This window comes from Engraulis encrasicolus, chromosome 2, assembly GCF_034702125.1.
Source record: "Engraulis encrasicolus isolate BLACKSEA-1 chromosome 2, IST_EnEncr_1.0, whole genome shotgun sequence".
Lineage (NCBI taxonomy): Eukaryota > Metazoa > Chordata > Actinopteri > Clupeiformes > Engraulidae > Engraulis > Engraulis encrasicolus.
In genome coordinates this window covers 18,196,235-18,212,634 of record NC_085858.1, presented here as the reverse complement: position 1 = coordinate 18,212,634, position 16,400 = coordinate 18,196,235, and positions in this window count along the sequence as shown.

Sequence of the window (16,400 nt, the reverse complement as noted above, 5' to 3'; positions counted from 1 at the left end):
GAAGAAGAAGAAGAAGAAGAAGGTCTTACCATAGAGCAGGCATACAGCTGGTGTGTCTTTAATTCTTTTTCAATGAAACTGGAGCGGCTAGCATTGGTTGGTTGGCACCACATATGCTCGCTGTCGTCATCACGACTCCATCTTCCATTCCAGTCTGTGTACATGCAGGCATATATTGTCCATCAAGGAGTGTTATCAAGGGCCAAAGCAGAGGGATAACCAGATAAGCAAAACGCAGCAACCAGCGAACGGCAAAGTGCTCTCGGCCAGTTGTCACTTGTGGACTGTCATGGACTTCTTGCTCTTCAGTATTGTTGTCCTCCTGACTTTCAGCTTCGTGTGAGTAGCAATAGACCATTGTCACAGACAGCATTGCAAAAAATGAAAACACGCATGGGCAGAATATAATTGCCAAACCAAATATAAAATTGGTCTTTGTGGCACATGGACATTTAAACTGAACTTCAAAACTCTTTTCCATTATTGTCAAGCCCACTGACACAACAAGATTTACAGACAAAGGGAGTATGCCCTGTTTTTTCAGAAGATGTTTCAAAGTGGAAAATATATTCCCATTGTTGTCAGACATTTTCAGGCTCTGACTACAAACGTATAGTAGAAACAATGGTTGTCAAAGCTGAAACTGCTTTGTTGATCATATGTAGTCATATTCATAGCTACTGACAGAGGCAGCCTGGCTCCACCCCTACTTCCTTTGACACTAAAATCTGTGACAGTCAGTCTGGTCAACCTGGCCATCTCTACAGCCTACATGTATTTGCACTGATGCAACATAACATCACAAATTTGGTGACAGTAGGGTTATAACAGAGGCTTTGTGCAAAAGGGTTAATTACAGATCCCTCAATGAATGGGAGTAAGGCAGTCTATAACCTAGACGTATAGTGGCAGAAAATATTTTTTCAAACCCTGAAATCTGACTTTTTCTCCATCTCTGCTTTTCTTGTCTTCAATCTGATTCTCCTTTTGTTGTGCTTGACTTTTTTTTTGGTACTTTCCTCCTTTTGTAAATCTGTTTTCTGGCCGTGATGTGCTGCCACTGACCACATTACACAAAAGTGAGAAAACACATGTAAGCAGACAAAATATGCACAAACATACCTAGGTTTTGATCCAGAGATGTCTTATGTCCCACCCTGACAAATATTTCAATATTGCAAATATCGAAAAGCCCCCTAACCGTGCCATGGGCCAAGGGAAGTCATCGTCACCACCACTACACCCCCCACCCCAGGTATTGCAGAACTTTTTGTTTGAATGTTCTATCCGTTTCAGCTCTTACCAAATCTGGAGAATAATGCTGTCTTGTATTATTTGGGCTGCATTTTCGTTTTCCTCCCTCTCAACTTCAAACAATAGCCTACAATGTTGTCAAACAAAACTGAAATTAAACGTGTTGTTGACTAACACAGCACGTTTACAGACACAACTCAAAAGAGAATTGTCTGACCTTTGACATTTCATGTTCACATTTTTTCTGTGGTTGTTCATTTCTATGCATTTGCTGTACTGTTGTTGCAACCACATATGGTGTAATATTGGTTACTTTTGTCTCCAAACATGACAGTTGAGATGAAATGTTCATCTGTGAGAGTGTAAGTGAAACTAGAATGAGAATGAAGGAGTCATGCATGTCACACCTTAGCCACAGTTGGTTGTATATAAGCAAGGGATGTTTCAGAAGTTGCATTCTGCTTTGTTTTTCATGGCACTGATGATGGGTGTCAAACAGGATGTTTAAGAAGGTCTGCAAGTTGTTAAGAGGCACATAGAGGTTTCAATTTCAAGCTTGCAGAAGCCACATGGCAAGTATGGCACATCCTGTTTAGCAGTCATTTAGAGTGGGGTGCGCACCTCCAAAGTCACTTGTTGCAGGCACTAGACAAAAGTGTCAGACAGTTTTAGAAGGTAGGTCTGCACACTGCGGAATAAGCTCCAAAAAGTAAAGTTCATTAAATTAAAACAGTAATGTTTCGATCATCCTGGATCTTCGTCAGGCATATAGGCAGATTGAAACCTCTATGTGCCTCTTAACAACTTCACACAATAATCTGTGGTCTGGGGCCCAGGTTCAGCTGCAGACACGATGGCTGTACAGAGGGTATTAGTCAGGTGACTGTCAGGGCCGGCCCAAGCCTTTATGGGGCCCTAAGCAAAATTTCATCCGGGGGCCCCTCATACCCGATATATAGTGTGACTCCTTTTTCATTCATCGTAGTAAATGGCACATGAGGAGAAATGATGACTAGGGAAACTAGAGGACAATTCATTTCTTCCTGGAACTTCGCTGTTCATGGGGGGCCTTGGTGGCCCTAAGCCACCGCATAGTTCGCTCATGCCTCGGGCCGGCCCTGGTGACTGTGGTAATGAGTGAATTGTAAGTTGACCTGTCTCCAGTCACCCAATCAGAGTTGCTTGAAATGTAAAGCCTGTAATTGTTTGAACTATTAAAAGCACAGTACATCCTTCCAAGTGTTTGGATGAAATTATGAGAGCAGAAGCAGTCACAAGATGCTCAATACATTGTCTAAACACAGCTTCTAAAAATATGTTTGCAATAGCTGTCTATAGCACAAGATGTGCAAGATTATTAAGCAGATAATGTCCGTATCATCCATGTAATGCAGATTTTCCAACTCCAATAAACATCAAAACCCACATTGAGTTTAAGTATTATAAGTATTGGAAATTTCTGTAATGACAGAGGGTTTGATCAAGTAGACAAACAATTATCCATGTGTGAATAACTACTTTGTACTATTATTAAGTAAATTTGTTGCTTTGGTTCAGGACCTAGGCCTGAATATGTTTGCTGTAAGCCTAAATTACGCACAGAACCATGTAAATGCACATACTTGCTTCGTAACGATCAGAGCACAACCCATGATACTGAAGGTATCAGGGGCAAATTGCCCATGTTTGACTCTACCATGACCTCAACATGGAATTATAGAAGATCGCCCCTCACGAAACTGACAATATTTCATTGTTCACACACAGCTGCTTACATTGTGTCTGGAGCTGTACTGCACACAAAATTGACATAAAATCCGCATGGCAATGTGTTGGTGCACACGTATCCCGCACAAAGGCTATTTACAAGAAAAAAAGAAACTCTGCCAAAAGCACGCACTATTATGAAAGTCTTCTCACCAAAGACTGTTTTGTCTCTTTTTGTGTGTTTGTACGGTAACACAGGTGATGTCAATCAACTTGGCTGAAGGGCTGTGGTAACTAGACTGCCTGTGCAGTCGCCTTCGACTGCTTAAGGTATATCCCCGAAACGCAACGCTTCCAGTCCCCCATCATTCCTACCACTCCCGTCCACCTTTTCATAAACGTATATGATAAATACAAAATATTAAAGAAATATATTTAATATCTATACATAGATCAATGACGTGCATAGGCTTAAAACCAAATGACTATTGTGAAAATGAAGCAAAAAATGGGGCAAATGGTAACACTGTTTTAATGGTTCACTATTACAGTGAATATACCACATTAGGTACACACTTAATTACAATGGTGTTCCTGTCTGATTGACTCGGTTTTAATTGTCTTTACCGGTTCAAATTGTAGTAGGTATGCAAACTCTGTATCCTGAGGATACCCGTTCCTGGCTTGAATAGTGCCGAAATAAGTTAGGGACGGATTGGGAGACGGTGAATGCAAGACAGAAAAAAAGTCGAGTTTAAATTCACATGGTGGTCTTGTTTAGGGCTCACACTTGTGTTATTATCAAATGCCCTATCAAATGCCAAATTAAACATGCAATTTGCTGACTGTATTTCTACTACTACTAAAACTGGGGGATGGACAATCACGGGAGCACAGACAGACGTACAAGCACAGGCAGACGCTGCTCTGCAAAAGCAGTGCTATACTGCCCCCCGCATTCCGAATGGCCACAGGGCGTAATGATCACGGTGCGCTGCCGCGGCACGGCACGGTAATGAGCAGATTGAAGTTACACCATCTGTACAGTGTAATAACCATTGTAACAACATTTAATACCATGTAATACCATTGTAACACCATGTACCAATTTTGTACTACATCATGGCGGTGCACGCAAAACCATTACATCCCCGACGCTCCGCGTTTCGGGGATATAATTAATATAAGCAGGTCCATTGAACTGGCTAGAGCAAATATATGATGCAGTGTTAACTTTCTGAACCCGGGATGTTCATCCCTAGTTGTAACTCATGAGGCTCATGAGGTTGCCGCACAGGGCTCGGGGTAGCCAGGCTATGCCCTCCTAGTGACGCAACACCTTTGCCATTGCTTCTAGTCAGGTCAAGAGCAATGAGATTATTGTTTCTTATCTCCCCCAAAAAACGGGAACTCCACCCACTTTACCGGACACCAGTCAACCAGTAGCAAACCTAAGAAGGTGGGTCAACCATGCCATTTGGGAAACGTTAATTGTCATGGTCTTGGTCAGACCATGCCTCGAAGAGATTTGAAAGTCGATGATAATCAGGCTAGGGCTCGGGGTGCTCCTGTAAGGCCCTGCCTGAGTCTGTCAGATGCTCGGTCGACGTGCCCTTTCCAGTATCTATTTGCAAACACCTAATAATAACATGCTGCCAACTGTACAGTATTGGACGGTATTATGTCAAAGCTAATGAGGACCAACATCACCAGCTCTACCGGTATGTCTGTTGTCTATGTGTTGGGGAAAAAAGTAATTACCAAGAAAAAAGAAACAACAATGTCCACGTATACAGTACCTGTATATGATGTTTTTAATTCCGAATGAATAAGTCCGAATTATATAGTTCTGTCGAGTTTACATTGCACTGTCATTTAATTATGCAAAGTGTTTACATGATGTTTTGAAAATGGAATTAAGTTTTATTCAGAATTTCATTGAGTTACTTCTGTATTAAAAGTCTCATGTAAATTACACCATTACCTGTATTAGAGGCAGGGCTGTAACAGTGGCACAATGGAAAATGAAGAAAAAGAAACAACATCTGAAAAAGAGGTGAAATAAATGTTGACGCTGAAAAAAATAGCCTATTATAGCCTGTTTTGACTGTTGAAAAGACACAGGATCAGGAGAGATGACACCACAAAGGGTATCATATTGACTGATCATATTTACTCTCTATGAAGGTGTTACTGTATATGTGCAGTCCCAGACACTGAATGTTTTGGTCAAACTGTATTGCCCTATAAGATGGATTAGTCCCTATAGGCGATTGAGCCACAGCCCTCTGGTCTCAATTCGTCTTTTTCATGTGACGTCAGACACGATTCAATGCATTTGAAGCAGGACAAGTAGCAGGACATGTAGTGGCATAGACATAAACGTACACCACACCTACGTTTCTATGGAAACCAGTTGTTTTTTTTCTGTTTCGTTTCAAAAGCTGAACTTGTCTGTCCCTGCCATGGCACGTACGGTGGGGCGCTCGTCTGCAATGCGGCCGACCCGGGTTCGATTCCAGCCCGGGTCCTTTGCCGCCCCTTCCCCGTCTCTCTCTCCCGGCTCACTTCCTGTCTCTTTTCCACTATCGCATGGAAACTGATGTGGGCTTGAAGGGTCCCCGAAAAAAAACTTGAACAAAAAAAATAAGCACTTGTCTGACCTCAGGTGAAAAAGGATATCACTGGAGCCCAACACCAGTAACCAATTGAGATTAAGCTTGTTTACAGTGTGTAAAGTTTCGTCCTTAGGTTGAAAAAGATGTAATGCTACCCAAGCACTTATTTGTAATATTTAAAACAGGTGTTTATTTCTTTTGTTTAATGGCCGCAGGTCTGCTTTTGGGTTTGTCATTGTGTACTGGTGGTGTTCTACCATTTGTCTCAAGATGGCCAATTTGTGCTGCTAGCTTTATTTGGGTGGCTCTACCAAGACAGCATCACTCTAACAATCTGCACAATCCACTTTGCTGCCCAAGTTGGCTCTGTGAGTGAAGACATTGTTTGGGCCCCCAAATGCCTTTCCATCAGACACACACACACACACACACACACACACACACACACACACACACACACACACACACACACACACACACACACACACACACACACACACACACACACACACACACGTGCACACACACACGTGCACACACAAACAGCCACACAGCCACACAGCCACACACACACACACACACACACACACACACACACACACACACACACACACACACACACACACACACACACACACACACACACACACACACACACACACACACACACACACACACGTCTAAAAGGAGGAGGAGGAGGAGGAGGCTGCGTGCTTGTCTTGGTGGCGGTAGATGGACAGACAGAGCTATTTATGCCGACAGCAGCTTGGAGAGGATCCTTAATTAACATGCTGCTCTACAGTGGGAGGGCACTCGCTGACACCTGCCCCTCCCCTCAAACTCCCCTCCACAGGCAACAACATGGCAGCCAGCCGAGAGAGAGAGAGAGAGAGAGAGAGAGAGAGAGAGAGAGAGAGAGAGAGAGAGAGAGAGAGAGAGGGAGAGAGAGACAGAGAGAGATAGAGAGAGAAGGAGAAGGAGAAGGAGAGGAGGAGAGGCAGACAGAGAGAGAGAGGAAGAGAAAAGGAGAGGCATGGGAGAGAGGAGGAGAGGCAGAGAGAGAGAGGAGGAGAGGCAGAGAGAGAGAGAAGGAGAGGGAGGGAGAGAGAGAGAGAGAGAAGGAGAGGCAGAACGAGAGGGGTGGGTTAACACAGAGTGTGAGGTAAAATGTAAAAGGGAAGGAGAGAGTGTGAGAAGGGAGAGCAAATGTGTTCAAACAGAGGAAGAAGATGAGAAAGGAAGACAGTGAATCGTGACAAAAGACAAAAGTGAGAAACAGAAGGCAAAAGAGAGCAAGCATGACAGGAAAAATAAAGAAAATGCCACTTAGAATGAGGATTTAGAAACATAAGAAGGGAGGGAGGGAGGGAGAGAGAGAGAGAGAGAGAGAGAGAGAGAGAGAGAGAGAGAGAGAGAGAGAGAGAGAGAGAATGATGGAGGGAGGGAGGGTGGATTGGAGGAGAGAAGAAGGGGGAGATGGCAGGAAGACATCAGCAGTGAGAACAGCAGCGTGGGCGGTGCTGTGCGCCTGCCAAAGCAGTGCGGCATATGCTGCTACCTGTCCCCGCTTGTAAGGCTGTCACCTGAAGACAATTTAGCACAGGTGTGACTTATTTCACGGCAATTAATTCATTTCCGACTTCTGATGATCAGAGAATCAAACCTTCTCTCGATTTGGAGATTTTAGCTCTCAGCATTGCAGTTTATTTAACCAGTTTATTAAACTGTTATGGCCATCTTTTAATGATCAAGGCATTACATGTCTTTGATATTAGTGGTAGTAAAAGCACTTTGGGTGATTGAGTACAGAGACCTTTAGGGGATGAACCTTCTATAAAGTTGTTGCGAGATGATTGTTGCGATACTGAATGGCTATGGTTGAATTAGAGTTGCTTTGAATTCAATACTTTTGTTTTCTGTTGCAAGCAATGTACTCTATCAAAATATACCGGTATTAATATCACATTATGTCAAGTAAGCTAGAACAAAGTTGGCTGCTCAAAATGAAAGGCCTACAAATGGTGAAGAGTTTAGTTGGGCAACTAGACTTTTTGTATTCCTACTACTAAACTCTTTTGACTAAAATGACTGAGAATTACACAGGATTAAAAATCTAGAAATGATAAAAGCACAGCTATGGTTTGACTTTGCATAGCTTTGACATGATTCTGGATGATTACTCAGTGCTGTTTGACAATGGTCCTAAGTGACACTGTTTGAGTCCACAATAGTAAGGTTATTTGAGGAAACCTACCTTGGGGTGGAAATGTTTACCTTGCATCTGGAGACAAGTATTGAACAGGACACACAACCAGCTTGTTAGGTCCTCATTAACGAACTGATGGTACAGACCATTTATGCTGTTCGCCTCAGTCCTTAAGGAGAAAAGAACCAATATGACAAGTACACGCGCGCGCGCACACACACACACACACACACACACACACACACACACACACACACACACACACACACACACACACACACACACACACACACACACACACACACACACACACACACACACACACACACACACACACACACACACATAAGGGAAAGAAAAGAAGAGGTCTTGGCCCACACCACGTGGTAAGTCTATGCCATCACAGTTCACTTGCTGGATGCTTACACACTGACACGCACGCACGCACGCACCCATGCACGCACGCACACACCGTGCCTCGTGTCCCTGAAGGCCGAAATGGGCCAATTACAGGAGAGAGACACACAGCACCGACTTTCCCCAATTTACCAATTTAGAAGAGGGAGAGAGGGGGGGTGTTGGAGAGAGATTTCCAAATGCAATTTCCAGAATCAAATTTCATCCTAGTCAAAGTTTTCATCGAAAGATGTGGGCTACACAGTCAAGTAACGCAAGATACAGTAATGCACACGCTGAGGTCATGTCTCAAACACACAATTTCTGGAATCAGAGTCTCTGTTCCTGTATCTGTCTTTTCTCTTTCATATTCATGCAGACATTACAGACAAACAGAATAGACACACACACACACACACACACACACACACACACACACCTGCGTGCGCACACACACACACACACACACACACACACACACACACACACACACACACACACACACACACACACACACACACACACACACACACACAACTGCGTGCGCACACACATACACACACACACACCTGCGCACACGCACTGTAAGCACACACACAGGGTTGTTATACCCTAAGCCCCATGAGCTGTGCAGGCCTTCATGTACAGTAATAAGCCATAATGGCAGGCCTATGGCAGCACAGACCCCACTGAGAAGCAGAGCACATGTGCAGCACAACACAGCAGACCCACACACACACACACACACACACACACACACACACACACACACACACACACACACACACACACACACACACACACACACACACACACACACACACACACACACACACACACACACACACACACAGGGCCAGATGAACATGCCCGGGGGGCCCTAGACTACAGGTCGCCGTAGCAGGCCCCCTTGAAAGGCACATTTTGGGCCAATATTACATAGAGGGTGTCATTATTCTAAGATGGGAATTGAGGATGACAAGTATTTACAAGATTTAAAACATGTAGAATGAAAGGCGAATTTCCAATACAGTATCTTCTTGTCACAGTAACGCAATTTTCACCCCTTTGGCCTTTCAGGGGGGCCCTGGCAGGTGGGGGGGCCCTAGGCTTCAGCCATATCTAGCCTGTGTGTTTATCCGGCCCTGCACACACTTCATGATCAGACTCACACCAAGATCAGGGCCACCCGGCTGACAGCCAGACAGGCACATTCGGTGAGGAAACGGGTGTCCGGCCAGAAAGACACAAACATCTTCACAGTAAATACACAAACAGACACATACAATGAGACATAGAGACAGACAGACACACTCACACACATTACAAATGACACACAAATGCAATGGTGTGTGTATTTCCTATTATCCGCACACAACAAAGATACAGATTTATACAACAGACACACATACTCTCTCTCTCTCTCTCTCTCTCTCTCTCTCTCTCTCTCTCTCTCTCTCTCTCTCTCTCTCTCTCTCTCTCTCTCTCTCTCTCTCACTCACGAACACACACAAAGACACACACACACACACACACCCATGCGCATGTGCACACTATATATATACACAGATAGGAGGGAGCGTCTTGAAGGGAGAGGATGAGATGAGGGGTGTTATTATAAGGTCAGGTCTCTGTGCACCTCGGTCTAAATTGGTTAAAAAGTCAGAGCTAAAACAAGAGAGGAGGAAATAGAGGAGGAGGAGGAGGGGGAGGGGGAGGACGAGAGGGTGAGAAGAAGAGGGAGGGAGGGAGAGAAAGAAAAGACAAGAAAAGGAAAGAAAGAAAGGAAAGGAAAGAAAGGAAAGAAAGGAAAGCGCAGGCGGCCAGAAGGCTTTGCCGTGTATTGTCATTGCAGCCCCAGCAGCTCAAGTGGAAGACAACAGAAGAAAAAGATATGAATTATGAACAACGCCCTTCCGCAGATGTCCACCACCACCAGCAGCAGTGTGAAGAGAAAGGAGGGGAGAGAGAGAGAGAGAGAGAGAGAGAGAGAGAGAAAAGAGAGAGAGAGAGAGAGAGAGAGAGAGAGAGAGAGAGAGAGAGAGAGAGAGAGAGAGAGAGAGAGAGAGAATGTGTGTCTGTTGTATAAATCTGTAACTTTGAGAGAGAGAGAGAGAGAGAGAGAGAGAGAGAGAGAGAGAGAGAGAGAGAGAGAGAGAGAGAGGGATAGAAGAGAAGAGAGAAACTCAGCAAGACACACACAGGCAAAGACAGAGGCCCAAAGACCATGAGTTTGTCGTAATGCCTCACAGTGATGAGAACAGCCGAATCTTGCATTTGTTTGGAAAAAGAAGAAAAGTAAAGCTAATGTGCGGTGACATCAGTGCTGAAGCAGGCAGCCTTCTTTGTCATCGTGCTCCCTTCACTTCCCCCCTGTGTCTGCGGCATTGCCATCGAGGGCACCTTCAAGACCACTGGAGACATCGCTGAAACAATGGCTTATTACACACACACACATGCGCGCGCGCACGCACGCACGCGCACACACGCACGCGCACACACACACACGCCCGCACGCGCACACACACACACACACACACACACACACACACACACACACACACACACACACACACACACACACACACACACACACTTGTACTAACTGAAATCATCTGTTTCTTGCTGTTCACAGTAATGTGTTTTGTTTTGTTCTTTGACAGTGTAGACTTGGCTGTAACAATGGCTTACACATACTTACTTGAACTACTTGAAATGCCACTCTCTGCACTCTTATTGTACACAGTTCAGGCTTTTCTGTTTGTGATTTGACAGCGTAGAGTTTAATCCTTTTGTTTGTTGTTTGACAGCATAGACTTGGCGGTAATCTTTCACCGCAAGAGGACAAAGTTTTACAGATTCGGTCATGAAATGTCTTGGTTGATATAAAACAGTTGGATCCAAACGGAGCACATTGGTAAACCACACATTGAAAACATTTACTGTAGTAATTAGTAAATAAAAGGGTACACAGTAAATGTTGTGGTGTTAATTCAACACTTAAAGAGTTCATTTAAGTCCAAATGATGCCAAATCAACTATTTAAGTGTTAAAGGAGCACTGCAGAATTTACTGTGTATACAGCACATACCGTATTCCGTCTAAGGGCCTCCGCACACCGGCTCCGACAGCACTGCGGAGCACTTTCGCTTCCGACACAATTCCGACCCCCGCACACAATTTCACCACAGCAGAACATGGATAGTTAATGGGTGGCACCAACAAAATAGAACTCGTCTCAATGTGCTAGCTGATGTCAGACAGCCAGGGTGCAGGGTTGTATTGAAAACAATGGAATCAAACTTTTGCAGAGCGGAGCGCTTTGTCGGAGCCTTTGTGCGGAGGCCTTAACTCTCTAACTCTCTGACTTCATAAAAGACATAGCATAAATGACTCATGAGATGCCTCCTGCTGTCAGCTCTGCATTTTGATGTCTTGTCATGGAGCTTATATGGAACTGTGTGTGTCAAGTACACTGCATCTACATCAACACAATGTTCACGCTCAACACGAGGATGACATTTCATTTAATGGCATTAAATTAAATCAAATTATGCTTGTCTACTAGTATGTCAACCTTGACAGCTATTTGAAAGGGTATACTTGGCTATTCCTAATACACATGATAAACGTTTAGAAAATAAATAAATAACTGGGTACTGTACAAGCCTTGCGGTTATGTCTGTTTTCTTTAATGCCTATAGCATTTTCATTATGATCTTGTACTGTAGGCCTATAATAATATGTACAAAACCAACCAACGAGGGAGATAAGTGTATTGAATTGTACTCCAGAAAGCTTTTAATGCTGCACACAATGTTGTGTAATATAAACCCATGCAGTTTTCTATTTGCTGATGTGTTTTATAATAAAGGTCAGTGTTGGGAAGTTTTCTCATTATCGGTAAAACACAGCACTCCTAGCTAGAAGGTCAAACCAATTAACAATCTCTCGCAACAAAGTCTAATTGATTTAATCATAAACATTTTTGGTAGCTCCATATGAGTGATAATTTATATGTGATGCTATTGGTTTCTGCATTCTTGTAACAACAGTTCTTTTTTTTTTAAAAGTGCCTCAGTTTCAACCGTTTTTTTTATTTTTTTTACAAAATGTCAGGCCAATAAAGAAGTGAGAGAGAGTCCAGAGAATTCTCTGCAGCAACCAAATAAAGATGACGGCTATAAGGAATTGCACTGGAAACTATTTTTAAAAACCCCATGAATAGGCGAGAGAGAGAGAGAGAGAGAGAGAGAGATGACGTGACAGAGAGAGAGATGGCGAGGCAGAGACAATGGAAGAGACAGGGAAGGGGTTACAGAAAGAGAAACAGAGAAAGAGATATAGTGATAGAAAGAAGACGGAAACTGAGAAAGGGAGAGGGAAGGAAGGAAATTCTTTGCTATTGCTCCTTCAAGCCCCTTGAAGGAAGGTCTTTCGACGGGTAATGTCTCATATTGTCACCAGAGATATCTCCCGAGACAGTCCTGCTTGACAGCTCTCTGTCTAGAGTTTGTATTTTTATGCCTTTTTGTTTACTGTTCTCGCCCGGCAGGAGGAGAAAGGGGAGAAAAAAAGATATATAATGAGTTTGTACCTGGCATTGTTGGATTCAAATCAGTTTGCCAGGCATTAGAGGCATATCCCCTGAGTCATGCCAGCAAGCCCCTCGCCGTGACAGGAATCCTTTGTACTTAAGCCCTTTTGGCATTTGCTTGTGTCTACAGTAAGAAGCCCGTGACTGACTCCTGCATTAGTGCTTATCAAAAGCTAATTCCTCCCCAACCCGGGGATAAGGGCAGTTGTCAGCGTTCAATCAGCCACCGCCCCCAACCAATATGGCTGACAGCCAACAAGAGTGTCACCTTTTGACCCCTGCTCCCAACAAGTGGGGCCGTCAACAGGCAATGGAAACGCACATGGAATATTTTTGTTTTGTTTTATATTGTGCAATACTGTAGACCTACAGTCTGGGAAGAGGTGTGGTTGCCTATGTACTTAGTCTGTAGTAAATGATTACGCTTTTCAAGAGCATGTGGCCTTAATGCTAAAGAATTATTATAGTAACTCTAAGCCCCAATTAAATGCTTATTTTGCCCACATGAAAACTATGCGTAAGCTTCACTATGTGCTGCATTTTCCAAAAACTCTTATGCCGTGTACAGACCAGGAGCGAACGGAGCGAACGGAGCGAACGAAGCGACGGAAGTCATTATTTCTCTATGGAGGGCACACGACCTGCGCTACCAGAGCGAATTTTGACGATTAAACTAAATCTAATCGCAGGCGAATTTGCTCTGACGCTGTTCGGCGACAACCAATCGGAACACTCATATCTCTGAATGTCCCAGGCTGTGAAGCCAGAGCCGTTATGTGATTAGCTGAATCAAACATGTCAATGCTGCGTCTCGAGCGAATACAGCGAATTCAAGGCGAAACTTCTTCTGCTACCCACGCTACCAGGCAGCGTAGTTCGCTCTTGGTCTGGACACGGCATTAAGTAGTACTTAAGTCTAAGTAGTACATATAGTATTATAAGTATGAGGTGCCCATTTGACAATATATCAGAAATAGGTTTCACATCAACAAGTTTATACATACACTATTTTACCTTGCACATGCACTTTGCAAAAGCATTTTGTTTGCATATGCGAGTAAAAAACAGTATATGTAGGCCTATAAAGTTATTTCATTTATTAATGTAAATTTTAGTGATGTGATATATTGCCTAAGGGGCACCTCCAACTTACAGGAACAGTCCACCATGTTTCAATAATAAAGTATGTTCTTCTCTGACCTGAAATGAGTTCATCCCGACCTGCCTCATCTTCGGACGCGCCCCCAGTCAGCAACGCCTTCAGACACCTTAATTTCCTTCGGGATTAATAAAAGTACTCTACTCTACTCTACTCTACTCTACTCTACGCGTGCTGCACCAACACATTAGCATTAGCTTGGCTCAGCTTTGCCTTGGGGTGCATTGGGTGCCTTAAAGATGTTCCACATGTTCTTTATTTGAGCACGCTTGCATGACCAGTTAACCGATCCAAAAGTAGCTGCACAAAAAGGAATGTGGCAATTTTCAATCTAGATGAAGAAATGGCACTTATGAAAAGCGCAGTAACACCTTCGGAGCACTTTGACTTTGACGCATTGATATCTTCACTCCTAGTTCTGTCAATACAGTCATAGAGGGTGGAGGGAGAAAGGGGGAACTAGGAGAGAAGATATCAATGCATTCTTTTATTAATTATGTTCTTTTTTCTCAACCTTTGTATTTGTTACTAATCGTGGCGAAATGTAATGCTGACAAAACGCTGCATGTACTGTATGTGTCTTGTCACCTCATGGATCCATAGAACAAATTGGTTATTTGGACATTACAAATCCTTGTTGACTTTTCAGCTGTGCCATGACTTTTGCCATGTTAAATGTTTTCAGGGCAGGTATGTGATGTGAATGTAAATAGCATCAACCATAATATCAAGCCCTGCCAATGTCATGTCAGTGACCTCAGCACTATCTCCCTCACATGTGAATATTATTAAATGGCTTTCCTTAAGCCTTATTTTAAAGCCCAAGAATTACTGTCAGTGTTCCTCCACCAGGTAGGCCTATGTGAAATCGTGTCAAACCATTCAACCATTCCGTTCTTATTATGACCTTGCTAATGAGTGTGGAGAAGGGGAGAGTGGGGTTGATGACATGATTAAATAAAAAGGATGTGATGAATTCTTTGTTAATATTACCTGTGAAATTGTTTAACATCATCAAAGGTTGGAAGGGAAAAAATAGTTGTTTGATTTTAATTAGAGACTTTTATTTTGGTAGGGAATCTCTTGCATTGCAAAAGTGTGCTAACACACAGGGATGTGTGACAACAGTAACCTGTCACAGGACCTCATAGACAGGGTGACAGTGTCTTATTCTAACCAGATTCACCTTACTGACACCATCATATGAAGAGAACTTTTCACCCTTTCTGCTTAGAATGTATAAATATTCAATTATTTCGTCAAAGTCACCGCGATTGCCGTTTCCCCCCTCCATTCCTCCTTCCACCTCCCTGCTCTTCATGTCTCCAAGAAATACCCCTGTGCCAACCCCACATTCCAGCTTCTCCACCATCCTCCCTGCCCCCTTCAGCTTGTTTATCTGGGGATACATTGATGGGCACTTTTTTTTCCTGCGGTCCATTGATCTGGTTATTGAAACAAGCCTCATTTGTAGTCTCCTTCCCATTGGGCTGTGTTTGCTTCTTTCCTTCTTTCTCTCTCTCTCTCTCTCTCTCTCTCTCTCTCTCTCTCTCTCTCTCTCTCTCTCTCTCTCTCTCTCTCTCTCTCCCCGCCCGTCTGCCAATAGAGAGAACAGGCTAGATCGGAACACCATGTCTGCCTTTCGTAATCATTCAGCACACTTTATTCATCCTTCCAGCCAAAAACCTGGTGGATCGTCTTCGGATTTAGGACAGACGTGTTATCTTGAAATCTGTCGAAGCCGAAGCAAAAGAAAAAAAGAAGCCTGTGGAAGACAGACTTGTTTTGTCTGGAAAGCATAAATGGAAATAGCAGCAGGGAAAATATTTACAGAAACAAGGTGATAGCTGTGGGTCATGACAAGAAGAGAGATAATGAGAGTCTGGTTTTAGAACGAAAGACTGAAGGTGTTTGAAAAAGTTGTCTGGTAAGAAGTTAGTCAGGATCCTCTTGTTACATACAAACACAATCTCATTTTCACAATAATTACTGTAATTTAGTAATTCGTTCAATTGTCATAACAATTAAAATGGAACATTCAATCAATCTGAAAGGTGCATGTAGAACACTCGTAAACACCTCAGCTCCTATTTCCTGTGATCTGTCTGGTGTCAGCCAGTTCAAGAAAAGAAAAGAAAAGGAAAGAAAAGGAAAGAAAAAAGGCACCGTGGACAGAAAAAAAGTGGGGAGTGGAAAAAGTTACTTTGCCCCTTTCTTTGTTTCCTATGTCACAGCATCAAGAATTCCCTTTAGGGAGAGAGAGAGAGAGAGAGAGAGAGAGAGAGAGAGAGAGAGAGAGAGAGAGAGAGAGAGAGAGAGAGAGAGAGAGAGATTACTCGAGTCTGCAGGCCAGGCCGTGCAGCCAAGCCAGTGTTCCATCCTGAGGCCTCGGTCCTGACGCCAGCGCGAGTGGGCTGCTTCCTCCAGGGGGATGAAAGGGCTTTTGTTCCTCCGTCTCTGATT